Here is a 16,966-nt window from a genome sequence, read left to right on the forward strand (position 1 = left end):
ATCAGCCACATTTTGTATATGGATCTATGTATTTTGATATATATATATTTGAGTACTTTGTCTATGGATAAATGATCTTTGATATATATTTGTGTAAAATTTTGTCTATGGATACATGTATTTTGATATATATTTTTATCATTTACGTGCACAATGATATACATATTAATTTAGTATCTAGTATTGTTCAATTTATCGTGGATCATGTGTCATGCCCTAAATTTTACTAGTAAAAACACAACAATTTTTTTTTTTTTTTAGCTTATGAAGTCGCATAAGAAATTACATATTGTAAAACAAGGTTATCATTGAATAGGAGTTCAAGACTCATGTGAATAGTGTGAAGGTGTTAACATTTTAGTCACAGGTGGTTTTCAAATAGATTGGATGACAGTCTAGTTCAAGTTAGCGTCACGAGTCAAACGAGAAAGTTCAAGATACAACACTCATAAATTAGTGAGGTCATTCATATCCTAACAAGCCTCTAATACTAATATTCTATTAGGGTCTGTCAGTTGTATCATATGGATTAGGTCGTGATTCTAGTATGTAAGGGAAGGGGATCAGAATTACTTATTATCCTCATTACCAATGTACACACATTCATTAATCATTACAATATATATTAATGTGACAATTAGTATATTACTATATCCTCATTATCTATCAACATTGCTTCCTCACCAAATTATTGAGTGCACAACAAGATTGTAAGCAATCTACTAAGTTTTAAATTTATACAATCAATGGTATCACATAACATCTATGGATTGTTATTATCAATTAGTCATTTACAATACCACAAGGAGAAAACTTTCTTTCACATTTTCAAATGATAACAATGATGTCAAAGCAAATCTGTGACTCGTACCAATGCTTTCATAACAATATAAACTCCAAATGAAACATGCATATACAACCTTATCAATATTTTCTTCTACACGTACATTAGGTAACAATGACACAATCTCCTTCCATCACAATGGGGCAACATAAGGGACTTTTCAAAATCATAAGGAACATGGACATTGAAAGATATGGACAATGAGTAGCATGAACATTGTCCAACATGATCGTTGAGAACATGAACAAGCTGGTGAATCCTCCTTCACAAATGAGGGCACAATGTCAAGTTTTCTCATCCAACATCAATCTACAAGATGATCATTCCAAGCCATTTCCATTTCTCCCTTGGACACAAATCTGCATATGCAACACAACAAAATAACAAGGACCATGGGTGCTTTCCACCCAACCATAGGCCTCAAAGAGACCACCCCGCGCTAGGGAACAAGGCTCAAACTGGGATACACATACAATCTTTCAATGCATAAACATTACATTTCAAACTTGAACAATTTCCCCCCAAGACTATTTCACAATGGCTTCACAGATGGAACCATAAACATAGGGTGAAGGTGTGTTCTAAAATGGAGACTTGCCATACCAAACCATATTTGCAATAAACAATTTTCATGCCCTCTCGGGGCTATCATAATTCACCAAATTTCATGCCCTCTCGGGGCTATCATAAATGAACCATTTAATGCCCTCTCGGGGCCTCCACATTTCCTCCTCCAAACCCACTACCATTAGCTGTAACTCCTCAAACTTCCTTTCTACACCATACTTTCCTTATCACCCCCAACAAGATATGAAATGTTATGGCATACAATGGAGCCCATACTCCAAGGTTCTCAATACATTTTTCGAACCCAACTTAAGCCCTTCACCCTGGACTTCTCTTCCCTTCCCACAAGGGTGAGTGTAAGTCCCAATCCCATAACAATACTTAAGCACAAAACAAGAAAACAAAACCAAGTAGAAATAAAACAAGAAATTTTGGCAAACACCCCACTAGTTTGGCCAAGACCCTCTAATAAAGCCTTCCCACTAACTTATTTTAGCAAAAACACTAAGCCACTCCATCCTTATGAACTTGTCTCCTCTAACGGTTCATCGATAGCCCTCACGAGCTTTGAGTTATGACCCTCGAAGGATCGACCTCAAAATGCACTTAGAGCACCTTGAAGACTCCTCGGTACGGGGTGGCCGCAAATGATGGATGGTCTTCGTGGCTAAAACAAAGGTGTGACTAGGGTTCACCTGCTCATCTGGAGCTAATGAGACTGATGATTCGATGCCAAGATCAGCAGTTTCAAAGTTACGTTGTGGTGCACCTATGAACTAAGGCACACTGCGAGTTTTGGCATCGAGCGAGATCGTTGTGCTGAATCCAAACGGAATGTGATCTCTCAAAAATGAGATAGATTATTTTAGGCCTCAAAATCACTGTCCTGTAGCATTTGACAGTTTTTCGATAGCCCTCACGAGCTCTAAGTTATGACCCTCGAAGGATCGACCTCAAAATGCACTTAGAGCACCTTGAAGACTCCTTGGTACGGGGTGGCCGCAAATGATGGATGGTCTTTGTGGCCAGAACAAGGGTGTAACTAGGGTTCAACCACCCATCCGGAGCTAATGGCACTGACGATTCGATGCCAAGATCAATAGTTTCAAAGTTACGCTGTGGTGCACCTATGAACTCAGGCACACTACGAGTTTTGGCATCGAGCGAGTTCGCTATGCTGAATCCAAACGGAATGTGATCTCTCAAAAATGAGATAGGTTATTTTAGGCCTCAAGATCACCATCCTGTAGCATTTGACAGTTCATCGATAGCCCTCACGAGCTCTGAGTTATGACCCTCGAAAGATCAACCTCAAAATGCACTTAGAGCACCTTGGAGACTCCTCGGTACGGGGTGGCCGTAAATGATGGATGGTCTTCGTGGCCAGAACAAGGGTGTGACTAGGGTTCACCCGCCCATCTAGAGCTAATGGCACTGACGATTCGATGCCAAGATCAGCGGTTTCAAAGTTACACTGTGGTGCACCTATGAACTGAGGCACACTGCAAGTTTTGGCATCGAGCGAGATCGTTGTGCTGAATTCAAACAGAATGTGATCTCTCGAAAATGAGATAGGTTATTTTAGGCCTCAGGATCATCATCCTGTAGCATTTGACAGTTCATCAATAGCCCTCACGAGCTCTGAGTTATGACCCTCGAAAGATCGACCTCCAAATGCACTTAGAGCACCTTGGAGACTCCTCGGTACGGGGCGGCCGAAAATGATGGATGATTGTTTGAAGACTACTCCATGTGTCACTATCTTTCTTGGAAAAAAAATTTCTTTTGAACATCAAGCTTGCAATATTATCAATTATTGTCAAACTTTTTCAACCAAGTCAAAATGTCAAATGCAAATATTTGTTTGCATTTTTTGCTAAGGGGAGTTTCATAAATTGACTTTGATTTTCTATGTCTCTAGTGCTTGAACATACTTAAAATGGCTCTTTGGTCTTAGAGCTATTGGTATTTTCTAACTTCATGGTCTATGATATGCATACTAAGAATTTCTTTCACTAAATGGTTTCCTTGATCTATTGACTACACTTAAATTTGTTCACTTGTCATCTCTCTTTCTATATGTTCAATACAAAGAGCTAGAAGAGACAAATAATCTTTCTTACCTTCATCTCTCTAAGCACATGATAGAAATCAATTCTAAACTTGAGAAAAGGTTAGAGGAGAATATTGCATTCTTAAATTAATCTCCCTTAAGACCTTTACATACACATGGGGCATTCTTAAATTAATCTCCATGGAAGAAAATTTCATAAAACTAAAGATTCCATAGTGTTGAAACATAAAATCCAAGATCTCATTTATGATGGGATTGTTGATACCTCTAATGACTCATCCACTCATAGCCTTCATATCCAACTTCATATCATGTCAGTATGCATGTGCTATCTTGCTTATTGGCTTTAATTGCTTATCCTACATGCTATCTTCTTTCATGGATTTTATGGCTTATCCCAAATGTGCTTCATACAACTTTTCAATATGAAAGTCTTTCAAAACATTATACAATATTATGACTCTTTATGCTTTCAAATGCTATGATTGGTTGTAAAATGGAAGAAATCAAGTATTCTAATTGTTCATCCGTACTTTATGGATTTTTCTTATTTGATTAGTTTGATAAAAATAGTTTTAATAATCATAATGTCAGCTTTATGTCAAATAAGGAAAAAACCAAATTTGTAATAAGATATCTGCATGCAATTATCTTTCATATAGTTATAAATGCTCTTAAAATTGTTGTTATAGCCTTGTATCACATGCAAATATGATTTGGAAGAACTTGTTCAATATCTTCCTCTTATAATTCCTTACAAAGAACCTACCAAAATACAAAAACCATATACAAAAAACTACACATTTTACATCATAATACATCATAAATTTTAGAAATTCTCCCCAATACCACCCCCCTCCAACTCTTCATGATGTACCTACATTCCAATATCATACAAAAATTAGTAACTTATTGTATTAAACAAGATAATCATCAATTCATTAAATCATTATGAAGAAAATAACATAAGAAGTATATATACCTAGTCAAGTATTCCAATAGGGTCCTCTCTTTGTTTTAGGGTCTCCAACAAGGCTTCATGATCAGCATTAGCAATAGTAAAAAGTTCTTTTACTTTTGGTCTTCCTTGATGCTTCAATAACTTTACATTTGTTGCTATAATAAGATGCGAATATATGAGAATTACTTTGTGCTTCTGATAGTCTTCGAATGCAGGAATTCCGTTCCTTCTAAGCATGTATGTCCGCAGCCATGTTCCAGCAACAACCACTGAACCAGTAGGATACGTGAATCCATCATCATCTGTGATCGGTTGTGCAAGTTTTTTTTTCCTCTTACACAACGTGCTAACCAATAATCGGATTTCTCATCATTCCCCTATGGTGCAACCAATGCAAAGACATGTCTTGGCTGAAGTAGATCTGATAGATGATTATGCTCAAGTGAACTTTCCATGTCATCATTTTTGATAGAGGGTATGATAGACAATGGAGTAAGATAATGTGGAGCCCATGTGTCCACCCACTCACTTGACTCACAATGATCCCAATCACACTGAAAACAAGTACGACAAAAACAAGCTAGTTGTCGTGTCCAAATGGTCCATGTACTAGAATTAGAGCTCCGAAATGAATGCATTTTTGATGAGTTTGTCACTGTAGCACAATCTGATCTATCACCTATGGACCCTTCCTCAACCAACCAAAAGAACCTGCGTACCACTGAATTAAGAGTCCCCCCCTGTGATAATGCTAAACTACACCAATCAACAATGCTACGAGCATCAAGAAGCTCTGTTGTTGAAATCTTCAGTTGCTCCTTAACTAGAGCTCTCTTCACACATGCCCCTACTCCATCATGTTCCCCTTTTCCATGGCCGGACTCAAAAAAACTCCAAATATGAGGCACCCCTCTCTCTACGTGCATCCTACACAACCAATAAAACATGCGAGCATTCTTGAATTGACCTGTACAGTTATCTGACCAAATGATATGTCTATCCATAGCAATTGCATGCTCATGTAAGAAATAAAAAAAATTCTCGAAACAATGTTGCACAAACTCGTGAGAGTGAGATCTATCATCACTCATATAAAAATGATACTATCTAATAATCTTTCGATTATCTTCCGCACTATCAGGGGCATGTCTATATGTTATGTGAACAAAAATTGCAATCTGAACAGAGTTGTAATATTGAGATTGTGTCTCATTTTGAGGTTTCAATGTGTAGTTCTCAGCAAAATCAACAACTGATATAATAGTGCCAATGGGAAAAGTCTCCTTACACGTTCTAAATTGTTGATCCAACCACTGAGACCTGTGACTATGTCTTGCATACTTGTAAAAAAGATTTGCCTTGAAATCTGAAATAAAATTAGCCACATTGATATCTTTTCCAACCAATTCACATCTAGAGCTCTCACTCCCACTCTTCAATGTGTATTTCACCATTTCATAGACCCTTTTTTTCACTATTGTCTTTCCAAGATCTTGTTCACACCCCTCATGGAAACATGTGTCAAACTTGGATAAGCCACCACATTCTGAACACTTCTCATTTAAGCAAGCATTTTTATAAAAGGAACAACCATCAACTCTACGACATAAGAGTTTATCTAACAAGTCTCTTGATGATTTTGGAAGCCCACTAGCCCCACAATCCTCCAACATTTCTTTACTATGCAAAGTAGAATGGATGGAGCATAATAGTTCATGGTGCATAGAAAACTCAACATGATATTTGCAATAACATGTATTTCGAATTTTGAGTGGCACACAATAAAATGGCTTCAAAGATTCAAAAGCCCTTTGTGATATATGAACACTTGGATGACTCTCTCTAAATTGTTTGAACAACATAGTTTGACTTACCTCCAAATAGTGTTTAGGATGTGGCGTGCGGTCTCTGATGCCAATTCTCAACTTTAAGACATCTTTAGCATTGGGTGATACTCGTGAGTTAGAGTGCCAAAACTGTATAATTTCTTCCTTCACATCGTCGGATAGCTTCTTATCAAAACGTGGAAGTCTCCCACCAAATGCCCATGTTTCATTTTGAAGAGGATCATCAATTTTCTCTCGTCGACTAAGTGCTCTTCTCAAAGTAGTACGATTTAGATTCAAATCAATACAAGTTTGTCTCATATATCTACCCTTTCTCAAATGATGACTTACCAAAGAGGTTGTAATAACCCTTCGAGCAGCTCTATTATCCTTCTCTCTGCTATTTTTCCCAACGCTATTGAGAGCACTGAAAAGATTCTTCACAATAATGGCATTTCTTTCCAACTTTTTATTGACACAAATTTTCAATTTGGAAAGCATAGGTCTCATCTTTTGCATCTTTAATAAGTGCATGAAAAGCTGACATTGCTCTACCACTATCTTGTTGCCGAAAAACATCTGATATAGTCTTGAAGCCCATAACCAAATGGTTCTTTCTGATTTTTTTCCTTCCAAACTAGTCTTAATCGTTTCATCAATTTCAATTATCCATTTTGGTGTTTTAGAACCTTCATGTCGATTATAATTAGGAGATATGTAAGGTTCTTGTGCATTAAGTTCCTGTGCATTGTCATCTTTGACATGGTCAATTATGCAATTTGGATTATGACTTGGTGGCATTTCTTCTTCAAAATTTTCAATCTCTACATTTTCAATTTCCGCATTATCAATTTCAATAGGTACATTTTCATTCCCCAAATGTACATTTTCATTATCTGACTCTATGATTTCACCTTCTATTAATTCATCGTCAACTTGATTGATATTTAGCATACCTTGTCTTTTTTTTTCGGTGTTTCATTTTGTCCTTTTCCCTATATGCTGCAATGTCTTCATTGGATATCTTCCTTTTACGTTTATTCTTTCGACGACTGCTGCTCCCCATTCAGATGACAAATTCGAACACCTAAGGTTATGTTTTCGAATTCTTTTCGATTGGTTGGGCCCCAAAACACGACTTTTTACAAATCCCGTCAAAAAAGAGGTAAAAAAGTAATGTTGTCGGGTCTGTAGGGACAGTCAAATATTTGAAATTGATGCCAGTATAATCGGATATCCGATATAGGAAGAGGACTTTTGGGGCGAAAACTTGCTAAGGTTTCCCTCCTTTGCCACAATAATATTAATATTATGAAAATATTTGGAGGCAAACGACTTTAATTTATAACTAAGTTAATAGTATATTAGTATTAGTATAAAATATCAACAATATTAATATAAAATAGTATTAATATACCTATCGTATCAATATTATTATTATACCTATAATAGTATTAATATTATTAATATAGATATAATAGTGTAAATATATAGCGTTTATTTATATTAAGCTACAATATATAGTATTAATATATATTATTATTATAGCTATAATAGTATTATTATTATTACTATACATATAATAATATTAATATTTAGTGTTTATTTATATTATAATTATTATCCTAAAATAGTATAAATAGTATATCCTAAAATATTACGTTATATATACTAAAATATTACGTTATTATATAGATATATTAATAACATATATATTAATATAATAATATTTATAATATATATTATATTTAATAAAAATATTACGTTGTTATATATATATTATATTATTATACATATTAATATAATAATATATAATACAAAGAGGGTCGTCATTTAATGGGTCAAAGGGGGTCATAGGTCACCCTATGACCCCCTTTGACCCATATGAACGACTCAACTATGTCCCTAGGGGTCCTAGGACCCCTAGGGACATACGTCGTCCTTTAATGGATCAAAGGGAGTCATAGGTCACCCTATGACCCCCTTTGACTCATATGAACAATTCAAATATGTCCCTAGGGGTCCTAGGACCCCTAGGGACATATGTCGTCATTTAATGGGTCAAAGAGGGTCATAGGTCAACCTATGACCCCCTTTGACCCATATTACCCATTCGAATATGTCCCTTGGGGTCCAAGGACCCCTAGGGACATATGTCGTCGTTTAATGGGTCAAAGAGGGTCATAGGTCACCTTATGACCCCCTTTGACCCATAATACCCATTCGAATATGTCCCTAGGGGTCCTAGGACCCCTAGAGACATATGTCGTCATTTAATGGGTCAAAGGGGGTCATAGGTCACCCTATGACCCCCTTTGACCCATATTACCCATTCGAATATGTCCTTAGGGGTCCTAGGACCCCTAGCGACATATCTCATCGTTTAATGGGTCAGAGAGGGTCATAGGTCACCCTATGACCCCCTTTGACCCATATTACCCATTCGAATATGTCCCTAGGGGTCCTAGGACCCCTAGAGACATATATCATCGTTTAATGCATCAAGAACCTATGACCCCCTTTGACCCATATGAACGATTCGAATATGTCCCTAGGGGTCCTAGAACCCCTAGAGACATATGTCATCATTTAATGGGTCAAAGAGGGTCATAGGTTACCCTATGACCCCATTTGACCCATATTACCCATTCGAATATGTCCCTAGGGGTCCTAGGACCCTTAGGGACATATGTCGTCATTTAATGGGTCAAAGAGGGTCATAGGTCACCCTATGACCCCCTTTGACCCATATTACCCATTTGAATATGTCCCTAGGGGTCCGAGGACCCCTAGAGACATATATCATTGTTTAATGAGTCAAGAGGGTCATAGGTCACCCTATGACCCCCTTTGACTCATATGAACGATTCAAATATGTCCCTAGGGGTCTTAGGACCCCTAAGGACATATGTTATCGTTTAATGGGTCAAAGGGGGTCATAGGTCACCCTATGACCCCCTTTGACCCATATGAACGATTGGAATATGTCCCTAGGGTCCTAGGACCCCTAGGGACATAAGTCGTCGTTTAATGGGTCAAAGAGGGTCATAGGTCACCCTATGACCCCATTTGACCCATATTACCCATTCGAATATGTCCCTTGGGGTCCGAGGACCCCTAGGGACATATGTCATCGTTTAATGGGTCAAAGAGGGTCATAGGTCACCCTATGACCCCCTTTGACCCATATTACCCATTCGAATATGTCCCTAGGGGTCCTAGGACCCCTAGAGACATATATCGTCGTTTAATGCGTCAAGAGGGTCATAGGGTGACCCATATGAACGATTTGAATATGTCCCTAGGGGTCCTAGGACCCCTAGCGACATATCTCATCGTTTAATGGGTCAGAGAGGGTCATAGGTCACCCTATGACCCACTTTGACCCATATTACCCATTCGAATATGTCCCTAGGGTTCCTAGGACCCCTAGAGACATATATCATCGTTTAATGGGTCAAAGAGGGTCATAGGTCACCCTATGACCCCCTTTAACCCATATGTACGATTCGAATATGTCCCTAGGGGTCCTAGGACCCCTAGAGACATATGTCGTCATTTAAAGGGTCAAAGAGGGTCATAGGTTACCCTATGACCCCATTTGACCCATATTACCCATTCGAATATGTCTCTAGGGGTCCTAGGACCCCTAGGGACATATGTCATCGTTTAATGCATCAAAGGGCGTCATAGGTCACCCTATGACCCCCTTTGACTCATATGAACGATTCAAATATGTCCCTAGGGGTCCTAGGACCCCTAGGGACATATGTTGTCGTTTAATGGGTCAAAGGGGGTCATAGGTCACCCTATGACCCCCTTTGACCCATATGAACGATTGGATTATGTCCCTAGGGTCCTAGCACCCCTAGGGACATATGTCGTCGTTTAATGGGTCAAAGAGGGTCATAGGTCACCCTATGACCCCATTTGACCCATATTACCCATTCGAATATGTCCCTTGGGGTCCGAGGACCCCTAGGGACATATGTCGTCGTTTAATGGGTCAAAGAGGGTCATAGGTCACCCTATGACCCCCTTTGACCCATATTACCCATTCGAATATGTCCCTAGGGGTCCTAGGACCCCTAGAGACATATATCGTCGTTTAATGGGTGAAGAGGGAATATGTCCCTAGGGGTCCTAGGACCCCTAGAGACATATATCGTCGTTTAATGGGTGAAGAGGGTCATAGGTCACCCTATGACCCCCTTTGACCCATATGAACGATTCGAATATGTCCCTAGGGGTCCTAGAACCCCTAGAGACATATGTTTTCATTTAATGGGTCAAAGAGGGTCATAGGTTACCCTATGACCCCATTTTACCCATATTACTCATTCGAATATGTCCCTAGGGGTCCTAGGACCCCCAGGGACATATGTCGTCGTTTAATGGGTCAAAGGGGGTCATAGGTCACACTACGACCCCCTTTGACTCATATGAACGATTCAAATATGTCCCTAGGGACATATGTGGTCGTTTAATGAGTCAAGAGGATCATAGGGTCCTTTGACCCATATGAATGATTCGAATATGTCCCTAGGGGTCCTAGGACCCCTAGAGACATATGTCGTCGTTTAATGGGTCAAAGAGGGTCATAGGTTACCCTATGACCCCATTTGACCCATATTACCCATTCGAATATGTCCCTAGGGGTCCTAGGACCCCTAGGGACATATGTCGTCGTTTAATGGGTCAAAGGGGGTCATAGGTCACCCTATGACCCCCTTTGACTCATATGAACGATTCAAATATGTCCCTAGGGGTCTTAGGACCCCTAGGGACATATGTCTTCGTTTAATGGGTCAAAGAGGGTCATAGGTCACCCTATGACCCCCTTTGACCCATATTACCCATTCGAATATGTCCCTAGGGGTCTTAGGACCCCTAGGGACATATGTCGTCGTTTAATGGGTCAAAGAGGGTCATAGGTCACCCTATGACCCCCTTTGACCCATATTACCCATTCGAATATGTCCCTAGGGGTCCTAGGACCCCTAGAGACATATATCGTCGTTTAATGGGTGAAGAGGGTCATAGGTCACCCTATGACCCCCTTTGACCCATATGAATGATTCAAATATGTCCCTAGGGGTCCTAGGACCCCTAGAGACATATGTCTTCATTTAATGGGTCAAAGAGGGTCATAGGTTACCCTATGACCCCATTTGACCCATATTACCCATTCGAATATGTCCCTAGGGGTCCTAGGACCCCCAGGGACATATGTCATCATTTAATGGGTCAAAGGGGGTCATAGGTCACCCTATGACCCCCTTTGACTCATATGAACGATTCAAATATGTCCCTAGGGGTCCTAGGACCCCTAGGGACATATGTCGTCGTTTAATGAGTCAAAGGGGGTCATAGGTCACCCTATGACCCCCTTTGACCCATATGAACGATTCGAATATGTCCCTAGGGTCCTAGGACCCCTAGGGACATATGTCGTCGTTTAATGGGTCAAAGAGGGTCATAGGTCACCCTATGACCCCCTTTGACCCATATTACCCATTCGAATATGTCCCTTAGGTTCCGAGGACCCCTAGGGACATATGTCGTCGTTTAATGGGTCAAAGAGGGTCATAGTTCACCCTATGACCGCCTTTGACCCATATTACCCATTCGAATATGTCCCTAGGGGTCCTAGGACCCCTAGAGACATATATCGTTGTTTAATGGGTCAAGAGGATCATAGGTCACCCTATGACCCCCTTTGACCCATATGAACGATTCGAATATGTCCCTAGGGGTCCTAGGACCTCTAGAGACATATGTCATCGTTTAATGGGTCAAAGAGGGTCATAGGTTACCCTATGACCCCATTTGACCCATATTACCCATTCGAATATGTCCCTAGGGGTCCTAGGACCCCTAGGGACATATGTCGTCGTTTAATGGGTCAAAGGGGGTCATAGGTCACCCTATGACCTATGACCCCCCTTTGACCCATATGAACAATTCGAATATGTCCGTAGGGTCCTAGGACCCTTAGGGACATATGTCGTCATTTAATGGGTCAAAGAGGGTCATAGGTCACCCTATGACCCCCTTTGACCCATATTACCCATTCGAATATGTCTCTTGGGGTCCAAGGACCCCTAGGGACATATGTCATCGTTTAATGGGTCAAAGAGGGTCATAGGTCACCCTATGACCCCCTTTGACCCATATTACCCATTCGAATATGTCCCTAGGGGTCCTAGGACCCCTAGAGACATATATCGTCATTTAATGGGTCAAGAGACCTATGACCCCCTTTGACCCATATGTACGATTCAAATATGTCCCTAGGGGTCCTAGGACCCGTAGGGACATATGTCATCGTTTAATGGGTCAAAGAGGGTCATAGGTCACCCTATGACCCCCTTTGACCGATATGAACGATTCGAATATGTCTCTAGGGGTCCGAGGACCCCTAGGGACATATGTCGTCATATAATGGGTCAAAGAGGGTCATAGGTCACCCTATGACCCTCTTTGACCCATATGAACGATTCGAATATGTCCCTAGGGGTCCTAGGACCCCTAGGGACATATGTCGTCGTTTAATGGGTCAAAGAGGGTCATAGGTTACCCTATGACCCCATTTGACCCATATTACCCATTCGAATATGTCCCTAGGGGTCCTATGACCCTTAGAGATATATATCGTCGTTTAATGGGTCAAAGAGGGTCATAGGTCACCCTATGACCCCCTTTGACCCATATTACCCATTCGAATATGTCCCTAGGGGTCCTAGGACCCCTAGCGACATATGTCGTCGTTTAATGGGTCAAAGAGGGTCATAGGTCACCCTATGACCCCCTTTGACCCATATTACCCATTCGAATATGTCCCTAGAGGTCCTAGAACCCCTAGGGACATATGTCATCGTTTAATGGGTCAAAGGGGGTCACAGGTCACCCTATGACCCCCTTTGACCCATATGAATGATTCGATTATGTCCCTGGGGGTCCCTAGGGACATATGTCGTCATTTAATGGGTCAAAGGGGGTCATAGGTCACCCTATGACCCCCTTTGACCCATATGAACGATTCAACTATGTCCCTAGGGGTCCTAGGACCCCTAGGGACATATGTCATCGTTTAATGGGTCAAAGAGGGTCATAGGTCACCCTATGACCCCCTTTGACCCATAATACCCATTCGAATATGTCCCTAGGGGTCCTAGGACCCCTAGAGACATATGTTGTCGTTTAATGGGTCAAAGGGGGTCATAGGTCACCCTATGACCCCCTTTGACCGATATGAACGATTCGGCTATGTCCCTGGGGGTCCTAGGGACATATGTCGTCATTTAATGGGTCAAAGGGACCCCCTTTTACCGATTAAAGGACGACATATGTCCCTAGGGGTCCTAGGACCCCTAGAGACATATATCGTCGTTTAATGGGTCAAAGAGGGTTATAGGTCACCCTATGACCCCCTTTGACTCTTATATATTAATAATATACATATATATTAATAATATACATATCAATATATATATATATATATATATATATATATATATATATATATACATATTACATTATTATATTTAATGAAAATATTACGTTATTATATAAATATATTAATAACATACATATTAATATAATAATATTTATAATATATATTATACTTAGTAAAAATATTACGTTGTTATATAAATATTATATTATTATACATATTAATATAATAATATATAATACATATTACATTTAATGAAAATATTATGTTATTGTATATATTAATAACATACATATTAATATAATAATATATAATATGTATTTTATATATATATAAATTACGTTATTATATTTAGTAAAAATAATAATAATATATATTATATTTATAGATTGTAATAAGATTAACATAAGATATTATTATATATTACTAGATTATATTTTGTATCTTTACATTACGTTATTATATATATATATATATATATATATATATATATATATATATATATATATATATATATATATATATATATATATATATATATATATATATGCCTTTACATATTAATATAAGTGAAATAATTTAAAAATAAAAAACTAAAATGTTTAAATCGAATTTCCCTCCAAAATTTGAAGATTTTTGGAATTTGACTACCGAGCCATATCGGATATCCGATCAGGCTTGGTATTTACCAAGCCTGCCCGGTCAACCCCAAAGACATGTTTATAGAGAGTTTTAGTGATACTCAGACTTCGGGTAGCCGTCTGACAATGTTATTTTGATCGAAATTGAATGAAACGAAATGAGTTTTTTAATATCGCTCTCTAGATTCCATCAATATAATTTTTGTCAAATTCTGAGTTCGATAAGTATTTATTAGTTAATTATCAATGAAGATTATTGTAAAGTGCTGATTGACATACTGAATGAAAAATAGCTATAACTTTCAAACGGTATAACATTTTTTAAATCTAAAAGTTGCGTCACATTCTATACTTCGCCTAGTATAAGAAAAAAGTAAAAAAAGAAAAATTTGATCAAATTTTCTATTAGTTAGGGTGGTCAGACACGAGACTTTTTTTAATCCGAAAAAGTTTTGGTAGAAAATTCATATTTAATTATTTATTTGGAATAAAAATATCAAAAAATATGCGTCACATCCGGGCATGAGTCTAGTTTTCATATCTATAATTATATTAAAAAAATATTATGATTTGATTTTGATTAAGGTGGTCAGACATACACCTACTTTTTATTTTCGCCCTGAAATTTTCTTAGTACTGCATTAAAATTCAAACTTTTGACCAATCAATTATTTTTTTCTCCTGATAAGGCCTAGTAGTTTAGAAACTACATTCAATTTTCTTACAAATTTTTGATATAAATTCCATAACCACTTCAAAATTATGTGTCAAGTTGACATAAACCTGATTTGCTGATTTTTCACTGCCACTTAAGGCCATAGTTTGGTACACCATGATCTTGCACATACCCAGATTTCCCAAAATGCATAATGGACATACAGTTATAACCATACTTTCATTTGAGCATTCATTAACAATTTAAACCTATGAAAACTATTCATAGTATAAATTTACACAAAATACACATTCACATAAAACACTCATTACTAGGCATCCACATATAACATATGCTTCTTTATAGACTAATTCCTATCTTGGTATGTAGGGTATATTAATAGACAAAATATTGATAAATGATACTTAGGCAAACTACAATGGGTATGGTAAAAAGAGTATGGGTAGTATAGCATCTCCATAACCACTATTGGGAACACTTGTATAGTTGAGTGAAAGATTAGCAATAAGGTTCAATATCATAATCATGAAAACAAATAAATCAACACACACGCACAATCAATGAAAATATAATAACACATCTATCATAATTTGTCAATGCTCTAAACTTCTTGTAAAGTGCATCTACCAAAAAGAATGGTGATACAATGAAGCATGAATCAAATATAAACAATATAGCTATACATAGCATGTCTTAAAATATGAACATCATAGCACAAAAATAAGAGACATTATAACATTTTTAATAATTTTGAGACTTGACATTTGAATTACCAAATAAGTAAATATATGAAAAAACAAAAAAACAACCAATCAAATATAAACAAATACATCTAAGATTCTAAACAAACTTATCTTATATACATTATAGACCAGAACATCATAGCACATAAATAAGAGACATTATAACATTTTTAATAATTCATCCTGTAATACTTTGAAGTAGAAGTAAACATATGTTGCAGACTAGAATAAGAAAACACTAACAAAATATTTATATACCAATTCTTTTAAATTTTGAAAATTATAGTACAGATATTCAAACCTCTTAAAATAGTAATAAACGTACCCTAACCATCCAATTAATAATAATAATAATACATCATTAAAAACCCTTCCACTCCCTAACATTATTAAAATATTTATCCTAACTATCTAATTTTAAATAAATAAATAAATGACATCATTAAAACCCATTCCACTCCATACTAGTAAAACCTTAACACCTACAAACCTAATAAAAAGCAAACTAACTGTTTGCTTCGATAATGAACTTACCGGCCTAAACAATTTTTTTCCCCATAGCTCACGGGGATATGAATGACGTTCTTTTATTAATTCTTAGTTCTTAATGGAAAGTTTATTCTTTCTAATTCTCGCGTTTGATATACAATATGAATTCTAAGGAATCTACGTAGTTTTCATGGGTTCATAAGCTTATCTTTTCCTTTGAACTTATGCGGGATGCAATACCACTTAGACATATTTTAGCATACTTTGAAAACAATTGTTTGGAAAGCAAATTTATTATTATCTGAAGATTTCATATACTCTTTGATCCCTAGATTAATATCAATCCAAACAAGTTTATTATTATCTGAAGATTTCATATACTCTTTGATCCCTAGGTTAATATCAAAATCACAATCATTCAGTCATTCATTTGGCATATATGCTTGACTTTACAACCGAATATAGTTTTATTAAATATCTCATTCACGATACGTGGGCTCCTCATAAACATATCAAACAACAAGAGTTTGTGATGGGTGAAGTTATTTGCGAATAATTTTAAATAATTTATTTCCACTTTTATTTCAGGAAGTCATAAAGAATGATTGGAGGTGTGAACAGAATTGAACAGAATTCAAGATGCAATTATTAAGTGGATTTCTTGAGAACAAACGAAGGGGTAGCTGGAT

Source organism: Cupressus sempervirens, chromosome 7 (genome assembly GCF_028749045.1).
Source record: "Cupressus sempervirens isolate cs-2001-9-10 chromosome 7, ASM2874904v1, whole genome shotgun sequence".
Taxonomy (NCBI): Eukaryota; Viridiplantae; Streptophyta; class Pinopsida; order Cupressales; family Cupressaceae; genus Cupressus; species Cupressus sempervirens.